The sequence below is a fragment of the Meleagris gallopavo genome, chromosome 7, assembly GCF_000146605.3.
Source record: "Meleagris gallopavo isolate NT-WF06-2002-E0010 breed Aviagen turkey brand Nicholas breeding stock chromosome 7, Turkey_5.1, whole genome shotgun sequence".
NCBI lineage: Eukaryota > Metazoa > Chordata > Aves > Galliformes > Phasianidae > Meleagris > Meleagris gallopavo.
In genome coordinates, this window is record NC_015017.2 from 4,368,564 (window position 1) to 4,384,919 (window position 16,356).

The 16,356-nt window shown below is 44.9% G+C and overlaps 1 protein-coding gene across 4 annotated transcripts in view; it reads right to left on the reverse strand.

The window, feature by feature from the left end:
* CPS1 (carbamoyl-phosphate synthase 1) overlaps nt 1-16,356 on the reverse strand; it is a 243,899-nt gene that overhangs the window by 111,265 nt on the left and 116,278 nt on the right. For all 4 annotated transcript variants that reach the window (XR_004160253.1, XR_004160254.1, XR_004160252.1 and 1 more), the window contains exons 38-42: nt 12,654-12,958; nt 11,697-11,840; nt 11,309-11,482; nt 10,461-10,639; nt 10,224-10,352 (exon numbers count right to left, since the gene is read on the reverse strand). The gene's annotated coding sequence lies outside the window, so the exon portion shown is untranslated. The remainder of the gene's footprint in view (nt 1-10,223; nt 10,353-10,460; nt 10,640-11,308; nt 11,483-11,696; nt 11,841-12,653; nt 12,959-16,356) is intronic.

Here is a 16,356-nt window from a genome sequence, read left to right on the forward strand (position 1 = left end):
ACACAATGCAAGTGTAAAACACGTCCTCAGTCAGTAAGTCCAAAAGCTAGTCGGACTTCATCTCCCACTTATTTACAACGCCACAAATATTTCCCAAGCTCTTGATTAAAATCTATGTAATCGTACTGATTGCAGTCTGAATTGATACTCCTCCACATATTCAGCACACATGGCTGCCCACTCTTAGAGGAGCACTGATGTCAAACACTTTCAGAAGCAGAGTGGACACAGTCCTAAACAAACAGTGTTGAATGAGGCTGATAGAGAGACGGAATATTTGGCTTTTGTATCCGCATCCCTGGGAAATGTCTCAGCAGCCCTTATGACCCCCATCACAGTAAGCAGCACAGATGGATCTAAGAGATGGAAGGTCATGAACAAAATGTGCATCAATATTGTGGAGCTGCCAAAAAAATAACTCACAGCAGCTTTACCAAGCCTGCTGATTTATCATTTGTTTCTCCATCTCTCCTTTAAGAAATTTCTTTGAATTGCATCTGTTACATGTCCACTACCAGAATGTCCACGTGAAAACTGACTCTCATGGCTAGCAGTTCCACATTCACTTAGTCTCCCCTTCAGTGAACTATAGCCTCAAGCTGGAAAGATCAGAAGAGACTACTTAGAGATTTCAGCCCATTAGTTTAAAGGAGCAAGATGAATGGAAACTCCAGTTACGTGCCTAAATAGGGAAACCCAAGGATGCCAAAAAAGACACAGACCACAGCAATGTTTTAAGAAAAAAAAAAAACACACACACACAAAAAAAACACAAAAAAGAACACACACAAAAAAAAACTCCTCTTGCCCCATGCTTTAGCCATCAGCCAAAAAGTTTTCTAATATATGATTTTTTCTTAATTACCATCAGTGCTTGATCTGAACTGATGGCCATAAGGCTATTTTCCTGCTAATTCTCATACTCGTTTAGACTCTTTTTACTTCAACTTTCTTTCACCTAGTTATTCTAGCATGTATTTTCAATGTGACATACTTAGTAACTCTTTTTTTTCTCTGATCAACTTCTCCACTGTCCCTACCAAAAAACATTTTGCTCTCTTTTCTCTCCTGTAATACTTTAGGAAGGAAGCACTTCCTTAAGACCATTATCTAGAATCTCAAATGTCCTTAAGCATACTTCCTTCCTCCAGAGCTGCAGGAGGCTGTGGTTTCACTCAGGCACTCATACTATCCAGAACATAAACAGACCCAAATAGAACACTCAGGACTATTCTGATTTTCCTTCTTCAACAAGTGTCATTTGTCCCAGTATTTGATGGCTCTGAGAGGAGAGAAGTTGGTATTAGAAGCATGAAAGGATGAGAAACCATAGCCCAGCTCCAGCTCAAGCCAAGCCTTTACCAGCTTTGTGCTCTGCTTACAGGGCAGTTACACACAGAGGACCGGCATCTTATAAACCTGCTCACAACACACACATCAGCAGGAGTCAGTTTTCCACTTCTGACACAGAAAGAAATGAAGACCTCTCCTTTCCCGTTGCCTCTCCTTTCCCTCCTTGGGACGGAGGTAACCCCATCTCCATCCCTCTTTCCCTCCAAAAAATGACCACTTTCCCAAACAAAATGCAGATCTTGCACATTGTTCCAAATATCCCAACTGAGACACCAGCATAATGGCATTCATCCTCTCAAGGAAAGATGCTGATAACCCAGATCAATCTATTCGCAAAGGTTAGGAAGAGAACTTCCCTTTAGCCCTCTAACAAAATTATCTCGGTCATCAGAAGATCTGTGGCAGAAATGGTCTTGTGCCTACTCAATTTGCAGTGTCTGCTTTTTTTCCTCGTGTGTGGTTTGTTTTAAGCCTCACTTACATAACATTTATTTATCACAGCCACGCAGGCTAATTCATGTATATGTATTTAGTACAAAAGCGTTTGAATTAATGTTCCCTGCTTGTTTACTTTGAAGGACTGAATGCCCCCTCAGGAAGACATATTGATCTTGAAGGAGGCTGTTCTCCGATGAACGCTGCTTCCTGCAATATTTATGGCATCTGAAGTCTTTTCTCTGCTCTTGATCTTTTGGAAAGGGATCCCAGAGGAGGGCGACAAAGCCTGGAGAGGGGAGGAAGAAGAAGTAGTACAAGAGGAGTCCCTCTGCTCCAAGTGCAACATTGAAATGTAAACAGGAAGGTGATCAAGGACTGTGGTTGTTTCTAAATTAAGTACTTACAGTTAATATTAATGAACGTCAGAGGAAAAAACCATTGAGCCAACTTCATAGAGAGTGCTAAGTTGGGGAAAAAAAAAAAAAACAGCAGCTTTTCTCAGTTTTGCAGCTCGATTCTACTAATGTACACCTTGTCATCTACAATTTTTAGGCCAGCCAAAAAACCTGGTGTCAGTGGAAACATTGGAAAGAAACCTCTTCATGGTCTAGCACTTGCACTCTTTTCAATACTGCACATGGCCATAGTTATTACTAAAAACAAAAGAATAAATACTTCTCTGAAGACTCTTTCTTCAGAACGGAGTTAGGGCTCCATAACAGCTGCAACAATGAGGAGAGCTGACTTGCTGTGCATGTGATGTCCCCCCTCCACCTCCGTCCCAAACTAAAATCACCCCTCTTTGGGTGACTATTGATTTCATGGCACAGTGAAGAACAAGCAGAAGCATCTCAGAGTAGTGAATCCAGTTCTACTAAGTCCAAGTTCAAGATATATCACAGAATCACTATATTATTTGTACTCATTTATTCTTTCTAGGGTTCAGCTGGGGTAATTTCCCTCCCATCCTTGGGTTTTGTGGCTACAAACCAGCCATAGAGCAGGGGTAGTTGGAAAAAGCAACATTTCTCCGGAGTCTCAGTGCACGTGGACAAGAAGCAAAGGCCAATGCAGAAAGGAAGTGATTGTGCTCATGGGGTCCCATCTACCCTCCTCCATGCTTTTAATTCTCTTTATCACACGCTGTACACAAGCATAGGGCTAACACACTTCATATATACAAGACAGCTAAGGATATACAAGTCTATCTATCTATGCTGCTATGGAACAGGTGAGTGAGATAGGCTGCATGGTTAGCAGCCACTTCCCTTCATGTTCTGATCCCACGTGGCAAGGTACGGATAACGACTAGAAAAACACAATCCTCCCATTTGAGAAGGACGTGCCACAACATCCTGCAAAACAGGTAATGAGTCGTTTGCACTGCTCTTGAGGTCTATGAAACTGCCAGCTTTGCGTTGTGCCTCTCCTCTCCCTTTCTCTTAATAGAAAGCATATTTTGTCAGGAAAATCCAGAAACCAAGGGTGAGACAGGCTGGGAAAAGATGAGACCAGAGAGCAGAGTTACACTGTAAAAAATACAGTTTTCAATCAAAGAGCTTAGTTGCAACTGGCTGAAAAGAATTTGATGAAAGAATATGATCGAAACAAATTATTCATAGGAGTTATGTGATGAGAAAAGCAAAGATTCAGGGGAAAAAGCGGGGAGAGGGGGATGGATTTTATGAGCCCAATGGGTCCAAATGGGTGTGACAAGTTTGATTTCTCAGAAGTGACCTGCACCTGAAACTTCCTTGCAGGAACAGGGTATGCAGATAGGATTTCCAGAGGCCAATAAAGGGACAATACAGGTTTAGAGCATCAAGAGCAGGATAAAGAAGTTGATGATGACATACGTGCTCTTGCCAGCACCTCTTCCACACAGCAGGAGGAGGTTCAGCTCCCTGCTATATTAAGATGAGCTATTGAAAGACAATTTCTCCCCATAGGCTCTCAGTCAGTAGAATGGACTGCCTCAAGGCATTTTGGTGGCCAAGAGCAAAATCTTTTTAAAAAGCCGTTACAAAAACCATTACTCATTTCTCAGCAGCTATGGCCTGTGTGGAATATATATCCTCAGCTACAAACCTCCTGGCGACTCTTATTAGGAAAATTCCTCAAAATGAGGCAACCAGAAGTGCCAGTTGTCTTAGGCATCCTACTCTAACCCAAAGCCCTGCAATGCTGCAGCTACCCCATCCTCCCCAGGGGCTGTAGCATGGTACATCTGAGCCCTGTGCCAGAAAGGTCCCTCTCAAAGAATGACAGAATGGAAGCCACCAAGCTCCAACCCCCTGCCACAGGCAAGGTTGCCAACTACTACATCAGGCTGCCCAGTGCTCCCATCCAACCTGGCCTTTCACATAGGTAGAGCAACTCCAGATCCTTGTGGCTGCACACAGGGCTGGCCAGGAGCCACCAGAAGCTGCGGAGGCGTGCTGCACATCACAGCCAACATCAATCCTCTTCCTGTTTTCAGTAGATTTCTGCATTCATGCTCAGTTCCTTACTGCAGCTTATCACCAAACAGCCTCTCCTGGCTGTGTAAAGCACTTCCCTGGTGCAGTCACTCAGAGAAAAAAAGAAGTTACAGAACTTCTCTCACTCAAATATTTGTTTTAAAGGGAGATCAGAAAGCTTCACCATAGGAATGACTCGCCAGGAGAGGTGTGAAACGCAGTGCTTATCAACTAGTTCAACGCTGCAGAGAGAAATGGACATCCGAGCTCATTTTGCTACATAATGTTATTAGTTATATGAAATTAGACTGTCAAATAGAGCTTTATAAGATGCAAGCAGAACGCAAGAGGGCAAGGAGGAGAATGAACACACCGGGGACAAATCACTGTCACTCACAACGGAGTGCCTGGCAGACTAAGAATTAAGTTCACTCCTCAGGGCAAGCCATTCCCAGCTGTTATAAATACATTTTAATGCCCCTGTCAGAGTGCTGAAGGAGTGAGCTAGTGCAGCACGTCAGGTATTTTCTGTCACTCACAGAGCTGGAAAAAGCCACGTTTCGATTGCGGCTTTGTCACTTTTGCCTCCAGCAGTGCTGAGGCAGCTCCTCCACGGGTCAGATGGGGCATGCAGTGGTTTGGGAGCAGGCTGCTCCTCGTTCCATCGCTAAGGTAAGCGATGGCTTTGTTGGGCTCCTCGGTCCTCTCTGGACTGTGACACCAAATCACCATTTAAGAGGCTGCTTGGGCTTCTCCCTGGGAGACTGACACGGTAGGATTTCAGCCATGCTTGGTTGCTGACAGCATGGCTCTTGGAGACCTTGCTCAAGCTTGCACCAGGAGCTGTGCCCAGAGAGATGAGATGAGGTCACGCCTCAATCCTAGAGCAAGAAAGAAACACTGTGGCATGGACCCTAGAGCCAAATCCTCTCTCTCCCCTGTGAGTCCAGCTCCTAATGTCCTCCAGAAGCTGCAGCTCAGCTATATAGACACTCACACAGGGACTGAGAGAGAGGTTGGAGCCAGTTCTCTTAGCTGCTGCTTTATTTTTCATTATCGAGATGCCCCTTCTTCAGAAATGAGTGTGAAGATGGGACTTTACCCTAGCTGTCACTTGTGCATTGTCACAACTGCACAGCACACAAAATCACCACAGCAAAAGCAGATCCCAGGTTAGGGGTTCTGTGGGTCTCCAAAATGAAGACAGGCTCTTTTCTGGAGGAACGGCTCTCCAGTGCTGTCCCACCAGCCCAAGAGGAGTGAAACTGCATTCCACCTAGTAAATCCACTTCTGGATTGCTGCTGCCTTTCACTTCCCTCTGAAACATGAGTTTAGCCCCACATAGACCACAATCTCTGAGCAGTAGGAAATACAGAATGTTTAAGTCACAGGAGACCAAGCACCGTGACAAAATTGGATGCAGCCATGAACAGGCAACACAAATGGGAGGCTCCAGAAGAGGAGCTCATTTCAAATAAACAGCACTTACATCAGAAACACGCTATTGCAAGGCAGCATGCAGGCAGCCACTCATTCAGATGGAGAGACTTATAAGGCAGGGCTCCCTTTGCTCATGCAGGTATTTGGTACCAGGATGACATGGCACACTTTTTCCAGTCCATCCTGGCAATCCTAGCAATAAGATGGACAACCACAGCAGCTACTGACTGGATCCATGGAGACGTTTGGGGCCAAAAGCCAAGGCATCCTTTTGAAACAGAAAGGCTTTGTTTCCGTGATGTGTTTCATCCCTGTTTTATTTCTAAATGGCTCTTGTTTCTCTGTCACCACCTCAGCAATAGTTCACGTACAGTAACATGCCAAGCCACCACAAAATGTCTTGGGAAGAGATATTTCACTCAGCTCAGCAGCCCTTAAAGGGAGCGTCTGCTGTCAGACACCCGTGCTCCTCACCCATTGATGCATGGGCTTGTCTGAGCACAGACTTTGGTTCACTGCATGCTCCCTATGAGAGGGAGATTTTAGCAGCATTACCGTTGCAGCACTTCTTTAAAAACCAGTGTGAGATCTCATCTTTCTGGGAGCACATGCGTGCAATTTACAACCTCACAGCCAGCAGCATGGCAACCCAGATTACTGAATTCATCATTTCCCGAGAAGGGAAGGCAGCTGCTGAGGCACAGAGAGGTTTCAGTCGGGCGAGACCTGGTCATTATCTGTTGAAGTAATGGCTTCAGAAAACACACTCTGCTTCCTAGACTTCAGCTGGATACAAGATTGCATCTCACAAAGTGGAGATCCCATCCTACCCTTAGCTGCATACAACCAAGCCATCACCAGAACCAACCACATAACTAATTCTGCTCATGGACGTACATGAAACACACAAACAACGAGTCTCTAAGACTCGCCCTCCTTAGGGCAGGGACTCAGAACTGTGACCAAACTACTGTGCTATGGAAGACACTCTCTTCTCCTCTACTGTATTTTAGCATTCTTCAATCCCACTTTTTTTCTAGTAGGCATCAGCTCCCAGCACCAGAGAGCAGCTGGTCCAAAGGAGCTCCACCAGTTCTGCAAAGCAATATGAACGAGAAATTAAAAATGCATTAGCAGCTTAGCAGATGGAATGAGACATGTAGGGTTAATTAGGCTGCATGTCCTTAGAGACTAGTGGTGGTTTCCCCCTCTGCCACCTAAGTATCAAAAACTCAGAGACTACTTTCTCACTGAAGGCAATCTACATCAGGTCCTCAGCTCTTCTCAGTGAAGGGAAGAAGGTGTTTTTTCTCATCGGCATGGGTTCACCTCCCTGCCACACTTCCTGCCTCAAAAATGTTCACTGGGCAGCTGGGCACCAGGAACTCCACATGTTAAACATGGAAAAACACGTAGGACGAAGAGAAGAAAGGAATAAAAATCGTGACTAGTGTAATTATCCTTATCTTTCAGCATATCAGTGCAGACCTTAATAAAGCCACAAGGAATATATTTTTTGGTATGTGTGCTTTTCCAGCAGGCTATGCAGCTCTTGTGTAAGAAAGAGCTCCATCTCCTGGGATGTAGCTCAGTCCCTGGGCCATTAACAGAGTCCTTGAAAGGACTCTCCCTTTTCATTCTGGTTGGTTTTTGTTTTTTTTTTTTTTGTCCCTCTACTGCTGAAGATTCCCCTGTGGAAGTATTCAGAAGCTGTATGGGAGCAGAGAAAGGAGAGCTGCCTGTTTTGCTTTGAGCCTTTTGGAGGTAGTTAACACAACATTGCCAACACCCAATTGCAAGCTTAAGGCTTAGAAAGACCATACATAACACACTGTGTTGTTCAAAGGGAGGCTGGTGTTTATCCCTGAATTTTCCACTCCTTAGGGCACTGTTGGGCAGCTAAATCTGTCCTTGCTCACAAGCAAGACAGAGATCCTGGGGAGATAACGTTGCTCCTGCCAAGGAAATGATAACCCCTGCAGAGTAAGGCTCCTGATAGTTTCCCATTGGAAATTAAAAAAAAAAAAAAAAAAAAGTTTCCAAAGTGAATGAGTCTTTCCTTTGTAAGCCTCCTCTTTCAGCCTGATGGAGCATGGAAAAGCTGATCCTGCTAACTCTCTCCTGAATATGATGTAGATTTGCTTCCATCCATGCCTCTGGGGCTTTGGGTTTGCCTCACTTATGCTGCAGCGCTCAAACTCCCTTGGCTCCCAAACCTTGGAACTGAGGCATGAGATCCACAACCAAAAGACAGGATTGGGTTAGATCTATCGGTTGAAAACATAGCAGTAATTTAAAGATACGGAGCATATAACTACAAAAAGCTAAATGTTTTAAGAAAATGTATCGCAAGAGTTAATACCCCAAATTAATAGTGAACTCTTGCAAATAAAGCAGAACGTGGTCTAAAAATACTTGCTGCAAGTACTTCTAAGAAAATAATGACAAGATAAAATTGCAGCTATTTTTATTAGAAAATATTATTGAGTTCTTACGAGGATGGTGTCTAGCAGCTTCAGCTGGGGCAGGACTCAATTACAAAGGAAAGAACATTACGCCTCAAGGTATCTACATTCTTAATTCCCACTCCAGTCAATATCTTTGAAGATATGGCTGGAAGAGATTTGCCAAGGAAAGCCAGCTGTCCCATCCTGCAGAGGACATGCTGACCAGAGCTGTGACATGTTACATCAGCTCTGTGACTCCCGAGGCACTGACTGGTGCTGCCTTTCAGCATCAGTGGGAGCACACTGCAGGGGAGCAGTCCAGGGTGATAGTTAATGGGATGGGTAAAGGCATAATGCTGGAGGACATTAGAAGGCAAATCATAAAAATAAAAATGCTTTACAGCTTTACAATAAAAACGGGCATATAAAAGAAGTTCAGAAGAGATTGCTGCTTCATTCCAGACCAAGTTTGAAAATTAGCTAAAATTTATTAGACGGCTTTTGGATCAGCAATGCAATAAATGCTGATGTAGTTATTACAGAAGTTCTCTGATCTATTGTTCAGAATGGAAAATATAAACTTATCTACAGTTTATCTTTTCCCTTGGGGTGATGTTTTTTTTCCACTGCTTTTCTCCTTGCTCCAAACAATTAAATGATGCTATAGATAGTGCCCGTTTGATGCAGACACCCACAGCCAGAACAGTGTCTCTCTGAACTCTGTAAAATAAGCTTGTACATTATATGCCCTGCAGTGCTAGCCTGCTAGTCTGCTCCTGCCAACATGAGGCAGTGACACGCTTGGGTGACACCAACTGCTTTTAAAAAGTCTTAACTATTTGGAGAGGGAGGGCCAGGGTCAGGAGGAAAGCATGCAAATGAGCAAGAAAGAAACCTGATCACTTTTCCTCAAGTCACACCTCTAACAGCTACAGTCTGCTTGCTGTTCTCTCATGCTGAAGCTCTGTCTTGTCTGAGATATGAATTAAACTCTATTTACCAGGCAGTATTTTCAAAATGTGGGCTCCACTTTCTTTTCTCAGCCAAAGCAATCAGAAAATAGAAGACCAAAAGTGAGAATTTTCCTCGAGTTCTCATCACTGTCATCTCTCTGCTCTTGATAGCAAAGAGCCAACCGACCCCTGACCTATGCCTGGCTGCTCCTGGTGTGCATCACTGCCTGGATGTCTGTGCAGCCCTGCAAATGCACGATGGGGGAGAGAAGCAGCAATATCCAGCTGCACAGCAAGCTGAATGGCTATCTGGAAGGAACATTAATTGTGGCCAAGGAGACTGTTTCAGCTAATGTATGTTCCCTAACGATTTTTAATGTCACATGGGAAGAGTCGCTCTTTAATTTCAAGGGCCTGGCCAGGATGTTTTGTGGCAGTAAAGCATGCAAGACTTGCTCCAGGCAAGATCATCCCCCTGTCAGCACCCAGACTGAGATTTCAGGGAATCAAAGCTTGCTGAGACATCCACCATGGTGTCTGGCACACTGGGAAAAACTGTTAACCCCACTCTTTCTTGTAAAGCTTGCTGCTCTACAGAAGGGCACCCCACATTCCCCCACACATTGGCTCCAGGCATCCGTGCGTAGTCATATTGATCCAGGGACAGTGGCAGTGGGAATAAAGCCATCCTGAATCTGACAGCAATCATTTTATATCCTGATGCATGAGGCTTAATTACCCGTGTCATTAGCTTAGTTTGCTTCAAAAGTAATATTTAACAGATACTGTAAAGCATCATCATGCAAGTTAATTATCTCCTAGCTAGATGAGAAAATAAGAAATTGATTTGGTAGGAATTAATAAACAAAGCACAAACCAGAACACAATAGAGCCATCATCTGAAAGCAGGTGGGTAAAATCAAATGTAGCCTTGTGTTTGAAAAAAAGCTTTTGGAATAAATGTTTAAATGCAGTTAAGGGATTTTTTTTTTTACTCTACTCTAAAAAAAGCAAAATGGCAAGAGTTTTGAAAAACCATAGAAGCATAAATATCCATCACATAGATAAACACACATCTGCAACAAGAAACCCTTGTGGGTGTTTTCATCCTGTGCACTGTGCTTGGTGGTACCTTTAAATATGGAGAGCACTGCTCCTTTATTCTCCTGACTTGCACAATCCATCAGTGTCTGCGTGGCTCCGGGTCCCTGTGGTCTTCTACCATTCTGCTCATTCCCCATGGCAGGAGTTAGTGCTTCAACTGCACCATCAAGAATGAGGAATGAAAAGGTAAATTGGATTTGCAAAGGCTCCTTGTGCCTGACAATAGGAAAAGGAAAGAAGAAGGGAAGGGAAAACTATTACTGACCTTTCTCCATCACCAGGGTGCGTGCTGGGAAAGAAGGGAGCCAAGATGTCTCTCTTATTTACTGAGACAGAGGCTGGGGAAGGTTGAAAGCTGGTGCTGGTGCCAGACTCCATGTGGATAGTTAGGTCATATTCACTTCTGTGCTGCCTTGCCAATGCCCTCAGCGTGTCCTCCCTGCACTGACAGAGCCAAACCACATGAGATGGAGTCAAATTAAATTACCAGGTGATTTCTTTGGTTTGCACAGATGGTCTGTGGAGGGTAGTCAAACAGTCCCATGGAGCCCCCAGACCTCAAACCAGTTGGACATCCAAAGGCAGAAGGGACAGGGCAGCCTTGATGCAGCAGCTGTGGTGAAAGCCAGGTCCCTTGAGCCATAGGGAACAGGGAGCATATAAAGAGAAGAGAGGCAGACTCCCAGCAGGACAAATTCACCTTGTTCTGCCAGAGTGGAAAGGTCATTTACATCAGCTGAACAATTGTCCTGCAAGGTCTTCAAAAGTCCTCAAAACCATGCAAAAATGCACTGAAGAATCTTCCTTGCTTTCTAAAGCTGCTTCATCCCACTCCAAAAGGAACATCCCCATTTCCTCTCCCTCTCCCAACCTCACCTCATTAACTGTTTTTTAAAAGCATCCCATAGTGCCAAAACAACAACAACAACGATGAAAGGAAAGAGAAGGAAAGAGAGAAGGAAAGAGAGAAGGAAAGAGAGAAGGAAAGAGAGAAGGAAAGAGAGAAGGAAAGAGAGAAGGAAAGAGAGAAGGAAAGAGAGAAGGAAAGAGAGAAGGAAAGAGAGAAGGAAAAGCCTCTCTCCTCTGCTCCAAAGAGCAATTAAATCCCATTACCCTTCAGCTGGCCCACTCAGGCATGACGGTCACTGACAACTGTCATCAAACTTCCAACAGCACAGCCGCTGAGCCACCACTACTGCTTGGGGAAGCCTTTTTCATGGCTTTACTTAGTGTTCTTTCCATACATGCATAGAGCTGTGTGCTGGGACAGGCAGGGTTGTCTTCTTGCTGCAGATGGGAGCAAAGCACACACGTGTGAGCACCTAACATTCAGGGAAAAACCAGTTTTGCTGTTACTGAATTATCTCTGGGAGTAAAAATCCCACCCCAGCAAAGCAGAAAATGGTAAAGCTGTGAGCTGTCATAAGCAGGTTGCATGGGGGACAATGCCAGCAAACATCCCGCTTTGCCTCTGCTTGTATTAGTGAGGCTGTTTGCTTACCCTGCTTGTTTCACAGCTAGGACTGGAATGAGGCTGAATTCCCTCTGACTCTTCTTGCTGGTGTTTTGGTGGGTTTTCAGCAGGTACTGCAGGCATGATGTGTTACTGGAGACTTTGGCAGCACGTCATCAGGGCTCAGTTTTCCTGTAAGTCAAGAAGACAGTCTTGCAAGAAAGACAAACCCACAAGTGTGATACATATGGCAGCAAATAATGAAAACCAGACCTCAATCAGCCAGAAAATTACCCAAAGGAAAGGGAGAACTAAGTATTCAGAGAATTCAGAGAAGTATTCAGGCCAATCTCAGCTCTTCATACCTTGTGCTCAAAAGTGGTTTTGTTTTGGGCCACAAACAAAATGAAATTTAAAAGGAGAAGGAAGTCTTCATCCCTTCCCAGCTGGGCCCTTGGAACAGAGAAGCTGAAGTTGATACTCTCTCTGCACTGTTTGCTGGTCCCTACGCACAGCCCACTAAGTAGCACAGTGAAGACAGGCTCCACTTCTCTAAAATCCGCAGCCCTTAAGCTGTACCAAGTTATGTATCAAACAGTGACACCTTAAAATCAGAAGTGACTTCTGAAAGCGCTGGCTTCTATTTTTGGAAGGCAATTCCTTCCCTTGAAGCATCTTGTTTAGAAAATAACAGTTTTTCCTCCTTTCCATTGATATTTGTGACAGAATGATTGTGAGGTCTCAATTACTCTGTATTCAGTGTGCTAATCCCCTTGGAGATAATGTGTTGCAGTCACCATGAAACCAGGCACTTAATGAGATGATTGAAAATAGTAATCAGGCACTAGGTGAAGCACCTCACCTCTGGCTATTTGAGATTACTGACTCCAGAGGAACAAGCTGAATTATTTTTCTATCACGTTTATTCCTCCATCCATAAAATCTTCTTATACTAGTTTCTAAAATACATAAGCAACGTGCTTCACTTCACAGAACTATACTTACTGTCACAGCTGACACCACAGGTCAACATGTCTGAAGATGTAGATATCAAAATTCAGACTTAACCCAGCAAGTCTGCAATTCCAGGCGAGGAACCTTTCTGTCCTTGAATTCCTCCTCCTTTGCAGTCAGTTCACGTGGTGGTGGGGAGTTCATAGAAGAATATCCACTCCCTGCTGACATCTCCTTATTTTCTGTGCTGATGTTTTCCCTGGTGGGAGTGACAGTGGCTGTCCTACAGGGGAGCAGCCAGTTCCACCACAGTCACAAGGAGTCCTGGTCTTATATCAGTAGAGAGCATTCAATTCCTGTCAATAGAAGAAAAGTTGTTGGCACCAGCAGGAGCAGGTGGGAACCAAATCCAACGGCAACATCCAACAGTTCTGGTCCCCCCCCACAGGGACACCCAACGAGCAGTTCTCACTGATGTGCTGTGGGCCATTCATTTATACAGCTCCTGGACCTCCACCCACCCTACACTTTGCCCATTAGAGAAGGCAGAACCACCAGCAGCCATACAGGCACTACATTTCAAGACATAAATAAGAACGTAAAGCAACCAGACCAATTTCCCCATTAAATACATATTGCCACCATGAGGCTGGAATGAAGGTCTGGGTCTGAATGTATAGTTGACAGGAATCCATTTCCAAAGGCATCAATTATTTACGACTGCAATAAATCATTTACATAGCGCTGTAAATTCCAAACAGGATTGAACAAACACAAAGCTTCATCATCACCCATTTCTCATACAGCCAGAGCTGGGCTGGGAAGAGATGCTTATCTTAAATGGGATTGATTGGAGGCATTGTGCTCAGGGCATTGTACTCTGCATACAGTAAGAGGTAAAACTTGATGAAATAAAGGGTAAATTAATGTTAAGCCTCACTCTGGCAGGGCTGCCATGTTAACTGGAAGCAACATGTGAAGTTGGCATTTTACAGCCAGCTTGGGGACGGCTGGGGGAGGTCCAGACACAGCCATTCTGCCACTGAGCCATGTCACTGCAGAAAAAGTGCTGAAGAATTTTGGGAAACACTGCCAAGCATCTTCCACCTGACCCTGGACGGTCACTGCATGAACCTCGGCTGTGCCCAAGTCAGCTGGGTAGGGGCAGCCCCAACCAGAGGCAGTCACTCCACCAGCATGAGGTGGTGGAGAGTGAAACTGGCCATTTCTCATTACCTCTGTTTATATCTAAAATCTGGGGCAGCTGCTGTGAACAAAGCTGTGGGGAGGTTTAGCAAGGCATGCACTAAGCAGGGCTGAGCTTCTACCCAGCCTTATGACAACGCAGTAAAGTGCTGCAGCCCAGCAAACAGGAGGCTGGATCCTGCTCACATTACTCAAGTGCTCCATGGCCAGGTTCTGAGCCAAGTGGCGAGTCTCACTGCCATGAGCAACCTTTGCAGTATTTAAAAAAAAAAAAAAAAAGCAACCCTGGACTTGTGAAGCTTCTACAAACCAGGCAGTTATCCTGCAAATCCCTTCCTTATAAATAAATAACGAAAGCAACAGATAGATGATGCTGCTGCAAGAAAGCGGAGAAATCAGTTGGCCTGTTTAAATCACTTGTGCTGGGGATGTATTTCCTCTGCCAGCCTGTTACTCAGAGCCCTGTGGTTCGCTCTCCCTTTTTTTTCCTGGACCAAAAACCTGCTGCTGTTTCTCTGAGAGCCTAAGTTCTGCTGACTCCTTTGTCAGAGCCAGCTGCTATTAGTCATTTGGGGCTAATTCCTGCCAGGGTTTTATTCACTGCAAGGCCCACAGAGAGATTTAAAGCTTTGCAGCAATATGACCTAGTTGATCATTTAGCCAAACTCAGGGCTCTGTGTCACCTACCAGCATCAACCAAGTGGCTCAAAGAAGACGAAAGGTGACGTGGCACCATGATGGATCCAGCCTCATGTCAGCGAGACCAGAGCCTGGCCTTCAGGTGTGAGAGGCCATCTGGCTCAAGAAAGAACCATGGACTCCACTTCACAGGACATTGCTTGTAATGCAACAAAGCAGAAACATGCCATTTGGAAGCAACGAAGGCTCTGATCCAATGTCACAATGCTCAGCATTGACACTTGCACCACTGAGCCAGTAGTGATTTTCTTGTAAGGACTTACATTGAAAACATCTTCAGCACACTGGTAGTAATTTGGAGAGACATGCTGAAGTATTCTGGACCACTGGCTATGTCATATACTACATTTCAGTGCAATTTTAAGAACTGCAGCATCAGCCACATTTCCACAGAATGTTGAAGATACAAAAGAATTTATTAATAATCCACATTAAAATTCACTGCTACCACTTAGTGAACCTCCTGCTGCAGCCTAATGTAGTCCACAGGTGACTCACTTTGCTCAGTTCTGGCATCCATTTGTGTACTCCAGATTACCCCTATGTTGTGGGCAGTAATGGTCTTCCTTGGCAGTGCAGGCATAGCATGTAGTGCCACAACTTACCCATCAGGCTCTTGGAAGTTACTACTTGTAATTAACTGTTGGGAAAGAACCACGAGGAAGAGCGAGCTCTTGTGATTAACAACAACTAGTGAAGACATCAAGAACCAATTCACCTTGCTATCTCTTATCACAAAACAGGAAACCACTGATATGCATTACTTCCACGCTGGTCCACATCATAGCACAGATCCTGTGGTCCCCCTGCCAAAACAGGGAGCCTTGGGCCAGAGTATGAAAGTTACAGAATTAAATACTTGCACCTGTGTTGATAATCAGCTAATTATCGCTGCCTTCTGAGCACCTTGTGATCACAAGGCTTTCAACCGAAGTCCTAGGAGAATTTCACCCTCCCCCTTTCTGAAGCAGCCAAATCTGCAGCCTAGGAATACTGGCCAGTTTCAGTCTCTACACTTCAAAATGATCAATTTTTATTTATTTACTTATTTTTAAAAGGAAAATACTATGGAAATTCGCCCTCTATATCAAGCCAAAATGGGCTATGTGGGCGCCTAAAAGCATCCTGAAAGACTTTGTAAATCTCATTCTGGTTTCCCACAGTGTTCAGTTTGTCACCTACTCACCACCTACTCTTTGAAAGGGTAGGTAGCAGCAGGAGAAGGGAAATGGTTTTAAGATGAAGGAGGAAAGATTCAGGTTGGATGTCAGCGGGAAGTTCTTTGCTATGAGAGTGGTGAGATGCTGGAACAGCTGCCCAGAGAGCTTGTGGATGCCCTGTCTCTGGAGGTGTTCAAGGCCAGGTTGGAAGGGGCCTTGGGCAGCCTGGTCTGGTATTAAATGTGGAGGCTGGGGGCTCTGCCTGAGGCAGGAGGATTGGAGATTCATGATGCTTGCAGTCCCTTCCAACCCAGGCCATTCTTTGTAGCTCAGAGAAGCACACCTTGTTTGGTATCTGTAGTCTTGTTCCCCTTCCCCCGAGATCATCCCACACTGCAGAGCTCAGGGAGGCCTGCAGGAAAGCCATAATGTGGACATTCTTGCACCAACCATCCCCTGCCATACTCAGGACAAGAGGTCAGATCACGGAATGGCTTGGGTTTGAAGGGACCCCAAGGTCACCAAGTTCCAACCTTCCTACCACAGGCAGGGCTGCCAACTACTAGATCAAGTTCTAGATCAGATTGCCTAGGTACCCATCCAACCTGACCTTGAAACATCGACAGGTTCAGGGCATCCACAATCTCTCTGGGCAGCCTGTCCCAGCACCTCACCACTTTCTCAGTAAA